This window comes from Camellia sinensis, chromosome 10, assembly GCF_055761805.1.
Source record: "Camellia sinensis isolate YWXY chromosome 10, ASM5576180v1, whole genome shotgun sequence".
Taxonomy (NCBI): Eukaryota; Viridiplantae; Streptophyta; class Magnoliopsida; order Ericales; family Theaceae; genus Camellia; species Camellia sinensis.
In genome coordinates, this window is record NC_138970.1 from 15417476 (window position 1) to 15430537 (window position 13062).

A 13062-nucleotide genomic window follows, 5' to 3' on the forward strand; every position below is an offset into this window, starting at 1 on the left:
AGCCTCACATCAAAATTCTAACTGTGCAAAAGAGATATTCCTATTTTAGTGAAGGTCACTCAGTTTTGCCTTAATCGGATTGATGCCTAACTTCAACCAGCCATATCTCCCTCATCCGGACTCGGCTTTAGGACATTCTTAAGTGTAAAATGAAGCCCCAAAAGTCCACTTTCCAATGGTGGTGGCCTCACAATTTAAGTCCAACTATACAAAAGGATAGACTTGATTTAGTGAGGCTGCCCAGTTCTCTCTCAACAGTTTATGCCCAACTTCTTCCCCAACTAGGTTTCTTCCCTCTCCTCCAATTTTCTTCAACTCCAAACCTCTAAATGAGATGTTTTAAATTTTTTTTTGAAAGAGTTCACATCTTTTCCATTTATCTCCACTTTGTCCTTGCTTTGTTTATCGAAAAGTGCAATTTTTAACGAAATGCGAGTCTCAGAACTTCGTAGAAGAATTTTCAAAAATATTTTGAAAGAGAGGGTTTTAAAGTCTAAAATTCTTCTAGTCAAAAAATGTTTTGGTCCAAAATGGGGTGTAAGGTTGGGATTTAGAGCTACTCTTGCTGAAGAAATCGAACATTTGCGTAGTACAACTCTCATCATCGAGTGATCAATTGGTGGCACCCAAGTCTGAAGGGTGGTTAAAAATGGGGTGTCTACCATATGCTTATTAAGTCAATAGATTCTTTTTTATTTATTTATTTGTGGGTAAATTATACTTCTTTTGAAAAAAAAAAATTTGATTAGCAAAATAGAATGTTTATTGATGAAGAAAATATACATTTCATATGAGATTATATCAACAAAGAGAAAAGAAGAAAGAAAGAAAGAAAAAAAAGGAATAAAACACAATGTTGGTGAGGAACCAACACTAACTGGACAAAAAGGAATAAAGCACAATGTTGTTATTACACATTTACTATCAACCCAAATTGGCAACTTAAGCTAGAGAGAAGAGAACAAATAGCAGCAGCACACATAGCAGAGCACACAGCACACACGGCAGCACCCAATCCAACACACAGCAGTAGCAGCCACACAGCAACTCTCACGTCAATCCAAAACTTCAGCCCCCACCAAAGCCAGATCCTTACTTGTTGAAGGTTGTGAACCAAATCATTCACATAATAGGCCAAAGAAGAGGATGAGTACTTAATCCACAATGCAATTCTCACCTTAACAGCTTCACAAAGTTCGTAAACAACAGGTTGCCTCCCATTAAATACACACTCATTCCTTGAAATTTTTGACAATTACAACGACCTTTCATGTAATTTCAATAATTATAGAAACCTCTCTTACTTTTGAAATTATTATTAAGATTTCCCTACTGCTAATCTTCTATTAGCTTATTTAACAAAATATGCTGATGTTATATATTACAAGTCAAAAATCTCAAGATTGCCCTTACATAATCAAATAGTAAATTCCACTCACTTCTCCTTAGGTTTTACTAAAAAATTAATTAAGAGCCATGCATTATTTTAGTAATTTTGAATAGAATTATTAAATTTTGTACAATATTTTTAAAAAATTCTAAATTGTTAAGATATTATAAAAAATATTTAACTAAAAAATATATAATTTTCATTGATAAAATATTTAAAAAGAAATCATATCTCTAAAATTAATGTTATTACAGATAATACCTTAATAATTTGAGAAATTAGAGTTTGAATAAAAATTTAAAAATGTATAAGGTATTTGATTATTTTTTTCATATGAAAAATACCTATTTGGAGAAGTTATCCCTCTATTTCCATTTTCTTTATTTTATTTCTTTCTTTCTTCTTTCTATTTATTCTCTCATTCATTATTTCACTGTCATTGCAACCAATATCAAAACCACATTATGTATGATTATTATTATTATTTGATCTCTTCCCTCATGCTCTTTCCTACATATTTTCATCATTTTTGCCTCTTTCATCAATACTGGCTAGCATTACCTAATATTATATGAAACATGAATTTTTCTTTTGTTTTGTGAACATATTTGTGTATTAAATTTTTTTAAGAAAAATAAACATAATAACATTTCATATTTATAATATAAAAAAAACTAACTTATAAAAATTACCAAATGCTACCTCATAAATATATAATAAAAACCATCATTTTTATCTTTTCACAATCCTATATATTCTTATATTTTACTTTCCATATTTGAGTTTATCAATTTTCAGTCGATGAATATTAACAAAATGGGTCAATAATTCTCACCTTATTAACAAATTTTTATAAAATAAATATAAAAAAGAAAAATATCTAATCACGTTACAATAAATTAAAATTAGTTGATAGGGAATGAAAGATTAAAAATTTATTTAGGAATAATAAATTATTTAAACTTTTCATTTCTCACATCTAATTAAAATGGAATTTTGCTTGAAGAAAGAAATTATTTTAAAATAATAAAATACTCAAATGATTTGTTATTTATTACCTCTAAAATCTATATCTTCATCTTTGTTTCTCTCATTTAAATTATTTTTATTAAATTAAATCTTAAGATTAATTCAAACAAGAGCATAAATATTCTTTTACTTTCATTAATGGTTGATTTTTTTAACTTATAAAAGTTCAAACAGTTATAGAGAAAAAAAAAATACAAAGTCAAGGAAATATAAAAAAAATTGTGAGAAATAAAATGATAATTTAATATATAAGTAAATTACACTTAGTTCCCTTAAGGTTATCAATAATATTTAAAGGGTATTATGATTATTTGTACATGTAAGTTAACACCGGCTAAATTAACAGAAGGGGGTTATCTTGACAATATCAAAAAAAGTAAAAGAGGTCAAAGTAGTTTCAGAACTATAAAAGAGGTTCTTATAATTGTTAGAAACTTGATGATCATTTATTTATTTTATTATCACGTAGAATGAAACATATGCTACAAACAAGAAAGAAATCAAGAGAACTTACAATTCATCCTCCATTGCTTTGAAGCGTATTATTTTTCAGGTAGTTGCAGATGGATTCTTGGCATGACGGAAGGCAGTGAAATATGTGTTAACAGCGGTCAAAAAAAGAGCAAACAGTGCAGCAAGGACAGCAATGGCAGTCCAGGGCCTCCTAAAATGGTCGCGCATCACTTCAGAAATCCAAGTTGCTATCTTGGTCTTCCCTTTATGGCTGTGGTATTCTTCGATTCTCAACTTGACTTCCAAATAGCATGTATTTCTATAATCGGGCACCAACCCAGCAGCCATTCCATGGATTACATTCACAGCTTCTTCATCATTCCCGAGAAAATTCAAGATGATACCTGCATATTTCAGCTCCTTAACATCGTTAGCAGAGTCAATGATCGAATCTAGAAAGCATATATAATTGGTCGCGCATAAGTAACGAGCATAGGGATCAGGACAGTGTTCAGAGGCAACCATGTTCATAAGCAAAGAAATGGTTGTGTCGTCAATATTAATTTTAGAAAGTGTCAGTATTCCACCATTCCACGTAGACTTGAATGCTATGTATGATAAGAGATCAGTATCATAAGGCCTTAATTGGATCCCCACCATCTGAAGGTCCGTGGCTGAACGACGCCGGAACCGACTAAAGTGAATATGAAGCTAATATTTTCATTATCAAAATAGCTTCTGTACAGTTATATTTATATACAACAATTGTAACTCTAGTAACTAGTTAACTAACCTAAGGTACAGTTATAACAACTTTCTAACTAACACACTAACACATCACTATATGTAACACATGCACCACTATCTCTAACTGATTTGTAACAGATTTGTATAGCTCTGCTGTATAATTCTGCTGCAGAAAAGAGCTCAGCTCTGTGGCTTCAACTGCAGCTCAACTGCAGCTCTTCTTCTCTTCATCTGCAGCTATAGGCTGAGCTTCTGTAGCTGCTGTAGCTGTTGCAGAGACATTATCAGGCCCCCTCAAGCTGATGGGAGAGGGAAGAACCATAAGCTTGGACTGAAGATAAGTAAAGTGGGAAATAGACAGAGGTTTGGTGAAAATATCTGCCACCTGATCAGAAGTGGGAATATGACAAATGGAGAGTTGTTTAGCAGCTACTCTTTCTCTAACATAGTGATAGTCCACCTCGATATGTTTAGTTCGGGCATGAAAAACAGGATTGGAAGACAGAGATATGGCTGATATATTATCACACCATAAAGTAGGAGAAGGAGAAGGAACATGCAAATCAGAGAGAAGCATGCCAAGCCAACTTAACTCAGCAGCCGTGTGAGCCAATGCTCTATATTCAGCTTCAGTGGATGATCTAGCCACAGTAGGCTGCTTTTTAGCAGACCAGGACACCAAATTTGGACCAAGAAAAACACAAAAGCCAGTAGTGGACCGTCTATCCAGTGAATTGCCAGCCCAATCAGAATCTGAAAAAGCATGTAGTGTAAGAGGTCCAGGACTAAATTGAAGACCATAGCCAAGAGTGCCTTTGAGATAGCGGAGAAGTCTTTTAACCATAACAAAGTGGTGAACAAGGGGTTAGTGCATAAATTGACAAGCAAAGTTCACTGCAAAAGCAATATCTGGTCTGGTAATGGTGAGGTATTGAAGGCCTCCAACAATACTTCTGTAGAGAGATGGGTTGGAACAAGGTAAATGATCATTAGGAGAAGAAGAAGGTTTAAGAGCCATGGGAGAAGAGTATGGCTTGCAGTCAGCCATATTAGCTTTCACAAGCAACTCAGAAGCATACTTATGCTGAGATAAGAAATAGCCCATAGCAGAGGAGGACACAGAGATGCCAAGAAAGTAATTAAGCAACCCAAGCTCCTTCATAGCAAAAGCACCATGCATTTGATTAATCAAAGCAATTATATAAGCAACATCATTACCAGTGAACAAGATATCATCAACATAAATGAGGAGAATGGTAATGGAGTCTGCTGTCTTCTTGACAAACAAGGATGAATCACAATGACTAGAGATAAAACCACAAGACAGTAAAAAGGAAGAGAAGGTAGAAAACCATGCCCGGGGAGCCTGTTTAAGACCATAAAGAGCTTTATGCAATTTGCAAACCAAACGAGGATGAGAAGCATCAATGAATCCTTGAGGTTGTTGCATATAGACTTCCTCCTCTAAAACACCATGCAAAAATGCATTAGATATATCAAGCTGCCTAATAGACCAGTGAAAATGTAGAGCTAAGGACAGAAGAACTCTGACTGTAGGTTGCTTTGCAACAGGGCTAAAAGTCTCATGATAATCAATGCCCTCAGTTTGAAGAAACCCTTTGGCTACAAGTCTAGCCTTATACCGAGCAATGGAGCCATCTGAATTTCTTTTAAGTCTATAAACCCATTTGCAGCCAATAGCAATTTTGTCTGGAGGTAAAGGCACAAGAGACCAAGTGCCATGTCTTTGCAAGGCTTGAAACTCATCTAACATAGCTGCCTGCCATGTAGGAGATGCAGAAGCAGCTTGAAAAGTATCAGGTTCAGTAGGAGAAGAAGAAGTGAGAAGGCAGCCAGCATGGAGAGGTTGAGACTTAGACCTGGTGAGCATGGGATGAGTATTTGAAGTAGAAGAAGGAAAAGGTAAATCAATGGAGATTGAAGAAATGGGAATTGATGGAACAAAACCAGACACTGCAACTGGTGCAGGTCTAGAATCAGCAGGTCTAGAACCAGAAACTACAACTGCATCAGGTGCAGAAACAGAACCAGAATCTGCAACTGGTGCAGGTCTAGAACCAGCAGGTCTAGAACCAGAAAATATAACTGCATCAGGGACAGAAACAGAACCAGAACCTGCAACTTCAATATGTTCAGAACTAGAAGAGGGAGACAAAGGAGAACCAGACAGAACTGGAGTAGAGGAAATAGAATTTACAGCAGGGAAAGAAGAACCTGTATGAGGAGAACCAGAACAGGAATGGACTGAACCAGTGGCAGGCCAAAAGAAAGTTTTCAGCTGAGAAAGTGAAGGAGGAACAGACTGAGGAGGAGACATAGATTGAGACTGAAATGGAAAGGTACTCTCATCAAAAATAACATGTCTAGAAACAAAAATATGGCCAGTAGTAACATCAAGACATCTATACCCTTTGGTAGAGGGAACATAACCAATAAAGACACAAGGGATAGATCTAGGCTGAAGTTTGTGATTGGTGTAAGGTCTAAGCCAAGGAAAACACCTACAACCAAAAACTCTGAGAAAGGAGTAATCAGGTGAGTGATGAAACAAAGTTTGAAAAGGAGTGAGATTATTAAGTTTGGAAGTAGGAAGTCTGTTAATAAGAAAGACTGAGGTGGCAAGAGCATCAAACCAATAGGTCAATGGAAGAGCAGATTGATGCATTAGGGCAATAGTAGTTTCAATTAAGTGCCTATGCTTCCTCTCAGCTACTCCATTCTGAGCAGGAGTATGAGGACAACTAAGTTGATGTTCAATGCCCTTATCTTTTAAAAATTGCTGAAATTTGTTTGCTAAATATTCCCCTCCATTATCACTTCTAAGAACTTGAAGCTTAGTGGTAAATTGAGTCTCAACAAAGGCCTTGAATTCAACAAACTTAGAAAATACCTCACTTTTGTAAGTCAGAGGAAATAGCCAAGTAAATTTACTGTAATCATCAATGAAAAGAACATAGTACTTAAAATGTGAAATAGATGCATTAAAGGGTCCCCATACATCAGAATGAATAAGAGCCAATGGTTGATTTACAGTGGAATTGGAAAGATGAAATGGCAACCTATGACTCTTAGAAACACAGCAATGTGTGCACAGCTTATTATCATTAGAACTAGGTACATTAGTGGGTAACAAATTTTGGGATACAAGCACTTGCAGCTTATTACTAGAAGGATGACCTAATCTACTATGCCAAGTGCTCTTGCTGCAAGAAGAAGGTCTAGTGGAAGATTTGAAGCAAGTTGTGGAAGAAGTTCCAGGAACAACAGATGAAGCTGAGAGAGAGTAAAGACCAGCTGTGTGATGACCTTTATGAAGAATTTGCTTGGAAAACTTGTCCTGTATAATGAAACAATCAGCATCAAAAGTAATGGTGCAGTTGTTATCTTTTATGAATTGATGAACTGACAAAAGATTGGTAGAAATGGAAGGAACATGAAGCAAATTATGAAGATAGAAAGAAGTACTTGGTGTAGGAAGCAAACCATTTCCAGTGTGATGAATTGGCAGAGTAGAACCATCTCCTATAGTGACATGATCAGAACCTTGATAAGGCTGAAATTGAGTGAAATTATTAAGATCATTGGTGAAATGAGTGGTGGCTCCAGAATCTAAGAACCAATTGGAACTAGGGACAGATGCAACAGAGGTAGATTGATATTCTGGGATAGATGCAGCAGAGGCAGACTGAAACTGAAATTCTGGAGTAGCAGAAGTGGTGGAAGAAGAGGCAACATATGCTTTAGACTGCGATCCTCTTCCTTGTGAAGAAGAGGAGTGAAAAGTTTGATCCATTCTGTGCCAGCAATCCATGGCTGAGTGGTTTGATTTGCCACATATTTGACAAATCAGTTGTGGATGATGCGAAAATGAAGATGATCTGCCTTGTTGTCCTTGTTGTCCTCCACTGCCTTGTTGTCCTTGTTGTCCTCCACTGCCGTGTCCTCCACCTCTATAGATGTTACCTTGTCCTCCATCTCTGTACATATGTTTATAAAATCTGCCTGAATTTCCTGAATTATTACCTTTATATCCACCTCTGTTGTAACCTCTAGAACTTCCTCTAGAATAAGGTCTGGTAGCAGTATAAGCAAATGGAAGATCTGATGTGTGAGCTTGTTTAAGAAAGCCTTCAATATGAATGGATTCAGAACATAATAGGGAAGATAAGGCAGTAATGGAGATAGGTTCAGATCTGGTACGAATGGATGTTTTAAAAGCATTGTACTCATCAAGTAGTCCATTTAGAGTAAGTAAAACCAGATCTTCATCATGAATTGGTGAGCCAGCAAGACTTAATTGATCAGCAATAGTTTTGATGTGACAGAGATAGTCCTCCATTGTGGAATTCTTCTTGGTAAGATGATTGAGCTTAGTTTTCAATTGATGTACATGTGATCTAGACAAGGAGGTGAATCTTGTAGCCAATGTAGTCCATACTTCATGACTAGTGAGACAATGCAGAACAGATGTGTATATGGATGAAGATAGTGTAGCAGTAATACAACTAAGTAAATGTGCATCAACAGTAATCCATTCTGTGTAGTCTTGATTGACTACAGCATTATGATTCTCATCCAGAATTGTGGAAGAAGGACATTTCTTTGATCCATCAACAAATCCAAGGAGATTTGTGGCTCGTAATATGTTTTGGAATTGACTTTTCCATATCAGATAATTTGTAGGCTCAAGTTTGATTGGAACAAACGAATTTAGATTGGAGATGAGCAGAGTGAGATTGGAAGGTAAAGAAGAACTGGTAGTTATACCTGATGAAGAAGCTGCCATTGCTGATTCTTGATGAAGAATTACCATTGATAGATTGAAGATGAAGGTTTTGATGCTCACAAGAGCTAGAAGGCTCTGATACCATAAAGTGAATATGAAGCTAATATTTTCATTATCAAAATAGCTTCTGTACAGTTATATTTATATACAACAATTGTAACTCTAGTAACTAGTTAACTAACCTAAGGTACAGTTATAACAACTTTCTAACTAACACACTAACTAACACATCACTATATGTAACACATGCACCACTATCTCTAACTGATTTGTAACAGATTTGTATAGCTCTGCTGTATAATTCTGCTGTAGAAAAGAGCTCAGCTTTGTGGCTTCAACTGCAGCTCAACTGCAGCTCTTCTTCTCTTCATCTGCAGCTATAGGCTGAGCTTCTGTAGCTGCTGTAGCTGTTGCAGAGACATTATCACCGACCACTATGGCTGAAATACTTGTGGTGGCCACAATATAAAATTTTCACCCACGTGTGTTCTAGAAGATCACCCAGTTTATCTGGGGTTTCATGAGAATGTAATAGAAGCACACGTTTTTTATTGTGAACTCTTGACGTTTCAAGTAGATGTGTGCCCTTTAGTATGTTTTCAATGAACTTGTCAATCAATTCATCACCAAATTTGGAGCTCTTCAGTGCCAGGAGGACTTTGAGAGGAAGTTGATTCTCAAGTAAGAACAAGTTCCGCTTTACCAAAGCTATGTCGTGACTCTTCATCATCTCCATTTGAGCTTTTTCATTCTTCACAATGCACCGAATAAATTGGAGGATGAAGCAACCATCGAGGAACATCATCTCAATGAAGGTTGTGTCATCTATGCCTTCCATTGTGCCCCTAGCATAGCAGCTTCTTGCCTCACCTGCCACCTCTGCAACCTTGTTATATAATTCACTTATGGAGTGTGGTTCACAGCTTTTGACATACTCCCTTGCGAATTGAATTTTGAATTTCTCGAATGATTCGAGGTTTGTTTTGTTGCGGTGGTAGGGACCGATGGAAACCAGCTGCGGATCATAGTATTTCTTGGTGGAGTTGGTCTCCATCTGCCGAAGCATCTGGGGGACCCTATTTATCTTATGCTCTGGCTTTGTGTTGTCAAACGATTCACCGGTCTCGCCAGACTCGCCTCCTTCGTTCATTATGGAATTTTGGAACTCATCGCGGATGGGGGGCAGTCGCGGTGGCGGTGGCAGTGGTGGTGGCTTCAGATGGCTATCAATTACAACACTCACCTCGTCGGTAATGGCCACAGGTTGGTCGTGGCCGCTGCTCCCTTCAGTCAGAGTTGCCTTCTCAAAGTCTTCCATCATTAGCACTTAGCAGGCAGGCAGGCAGGTTGGAAGGAAGGAATGTCATAAACAACAATCTCGCTACCAAGCGCTATTAACAATTGAATCCGAAAATGCTATCCTATGGAACCTCAAATTGTATAGTAAATAAAACGTAAATTGTAAATGATTAAAATGAAAAAATTAATTTTTTTGCATAACTTAGAATTACAAAACTCTATTTTCTACGGTAACATAGTTTTCTGTCAATTCATCTTTTTTTTTTTTCCCCGGACTCAAATTACTAAAAAATAAAGGATAACCAACTAAGTTGTGTGTATGTGTGTGCGCGCGCTCGTGTGGATAAATTACGATCACATTCCTGAATTTTGCTTAAAATACGAATTATGCTTTGTAATTTTAGAAACTATATATATCTCCAAGATTTCTAATTTCATAACAAATAATCGCTTTTATTAATAAATCATTAAGTTAATTAACAATTTTTAATGATGTTTATAACAAATTGAGAGAGATTGAGAGAGCAAATATTGATGTATTCAGTTGTCTGTTATTATATATATTACAAGAGACTGAGCTCTCTCTATTTATAGAGAGGAGAAGGTGACCGAAAGTGTAATGCAATACATTAAACTATTGCTAAAGCTCTCTTGTGTGCTGGTTTGTGTGCTGGTGTGTGCTAGTGGATGTGTGCTGGTGTGTGCTGGTTGTTCTTTACAGTGTAGTGTGATCCGAACATGTGATCCTTCCTTTACAGCTATAAGTGTATTGTTAGTGTATTGTATATGTTTAATAGTATTGTATATGTTAACAGCCCCCCGCAAACTCAAGGAGGGAAGGCATCGACCAAGTTGAGTTTGGAAACAAGATCACGGAAGCGCCCAGGAGGATGAGCCTTGGTGAAAATATCAGCAGGTTGATCGGCGGAAGCAATAGGGAGAAGATGAACAGTACCATGGGTAACATGCTGTCGAATGAAATGACAATCAATCTCAATATGCTTGGTGCGATCATGAAAAACATCATTGTGAGCAATCTGAATAGCACTCTGATTGTCACAATAAAGAGAGGTAGCGCCAGAAGAGGGAACACCCATATCAGTGAGGAGCCAGCGAAGCCAGAGAAGTTCCTGAGTAGTATCAGCAAGAGCTCGGTATTCAGCTTCGGTGCTAGAACGGGCAGTGAGGGATTGTTTTTTGCTACGCCAAGTGATAAGAGAATCCCCTAAGAAGAAACAGAAGCCTGTGGTGGAGCGTCGATCCGTAGGATCCCCAGCCTAATCAGCATCAGAAAAGGCACGCAGTTCAAGAGAGGAGGAAGAAGAGTAGTGAAGACCATAGAACAGAGTGCCTTTGAGGTATCGAAGGAGGTGGAGTAGAGCAGTATAGTGGGGAGTGCGAGGAGCCGACATGTACTGACTAACAATGTGAACAGCATAGGCAATGTCAGGACGAGTTACTGTGAGATAGACAAGACTGCCGACGAGCTGGCGATATAGAGTAGCATCAGAGAGAAGAGTGCCATCAAGAGGTGTAAGACGACTCTGAGGCTTCAGGGGAGTTGAGGCAGTCTTGCAATCGGTAAGACCAGCACGGGTGAGAAGATCAGATGTGTACTTAGCCTGAGAGAGAAAAGAACCCGTGGAATCATGGAAGATTTCAAGACCCAAGAAATAGCGGAGAGGACCAAGGTCTTTCATCTCGAAATGATGGCTAAGAAAATGTTTAAGATGAAGAATACCATTGACATCATCACCGGTGATAATCATATCATCCACATAAAGAAGAAGCAAGGTGGTCCCTTGAGTAGTTCGGCGGATAAAAAGTGCAGTATCATAAGAGCTGGAGGTGAAACCACAGTCATGAATAGTAGAGCTGAACTTGGCAAACCAAGCGCGGGGAGCTTGTTTGAGACCATATAAAGCACGTTGAAGTTTGCAGACTTTATGAGGTGGATAAGTAGACCCAGGGGGAGGTTGCATGTAGACCTCCTCAAGAAGAACACCATTAAGAAAGGCATTTTTCACATCCATTTGATAAAGATCCCAGTGTCGGGTAGTAGCAACTGCAATGAGGCTGCGAACAGAGGTGAGACGAGCAACAGGAGCAAAGGTCTCCTCATAGTCAATACCATATTCTTGATTGAAGCCTTTAGCAACAAGGCGAGCTTTATAGCGCTCAATAGAGCCATCAGAACAGGTTTTGATTTTGTATACCCATTTACAGCCAATGGCAGTCTTGCCAGGAGGAAGATCAACAATGTCCCAAGTGTGAGTTTTGTCTAAAGCCTGTAATTCATCAGTCATAGCTTGCTGCCAAAGAGGATTAGAGCGAGCCTCCCGATAGGAGGTGGGTTCATAAGTAGAAAAAGCAATAGAACCAACAATAAAGTCACGAAGACGAGTAGAAGGTTGGATTACCCGGTGTGGTCGAGCAGGAGGAGGAGGAGCCAGAGGAAGAGACTCAACAGGGGGTGAGGAGTCCGAGGGAGCAAGAGCAGGACCATCAGAGCTGGCAGGTGCTTGAGAAAGACCAGTAGGCAAGGCAGTCCCAAGAGAGTCAGGCATGGGCAGTAGAGGAAGCTCATCAGAAAACAGATCTGCAGAAGGGTTAGTAAAACACAGAGAGGTTGAGGGAACAGATAAACGGAATTGAGAGAGGGAGGAAAACATTGTGTGTTCCCAAAAGACCACATGACGAGAGATACGGAGACGCTGGGAGAGAGGATCCCAACAGCGATACCCTTTATGTTCAATACCATACCCCAAGAAGCAACAAAGGCGAGAACGAGGTTCAAGTTTGGTACGTTCATGAGGTTGGAGAAGAACAAAACAGGCAGAGCCAAAAACCCGAAGGGTGTCGTAAGGTGGACGGGTGCCATGTAAACGCTCATATGGAGTGTGATTATGAATGACCGGTGTAGGGATACAATTGATAGTGTAAGCAGCAGTGAGAACGGCTTCACCCCAAAAATTTTCTGGACAAGAGGAAGAGAGAAGGAGGGCTCGAGTAGTGTCAAGTAGATGCCGATGTTTTCGTTCAGCACGGCCATTTTGTTGGGACGTACCTGGACAGGAACGATGAGGTTGAGTACCGTGACTCCTAAGGAAGGAAAGAAAGTCAAAATCTTTATATTCCATGGCATCGTCGGAGCGAAAAATCTTGATAGTTTTAGAAAATTGGGTTTTAACCATTGCAGCAAAATTGTAATAAAGTTGTTTGAGTTCAGAGCGATTTTTCATAAGAAACAACCATGTAAAACGAGAAAAATCATCTATAAAAACAACAAAATAACGTGCGCCTCCCATAGTAGGAGTAGGAGAGGGTCTCCAAATAT

The 13062-nt window shown here is 38.3% G+C and overlaps 1 long non-coding RNA gene across 1 annotated transcript; it reads right to left on the reverse strand.

The window, feature by feature from the left end:
- Positions 1–747: 747 nt before the first annotated feature.
- Positions 748–3566, reverse strand: LOC145801559 (uncharacterized). The gene is made up of 2 exons (XR_014343172.1): positions 2934–3566; positions 748–1091 (listed from the first exon to the last, which is right to left on the reverse strand). It is a non-coding gene; the product is annotated as an uncharacterized LOC145801559 (long non-coding RNA).
- Between the last annotated feature and the right edge of the window lie 9496 nt (positions 3567–13062).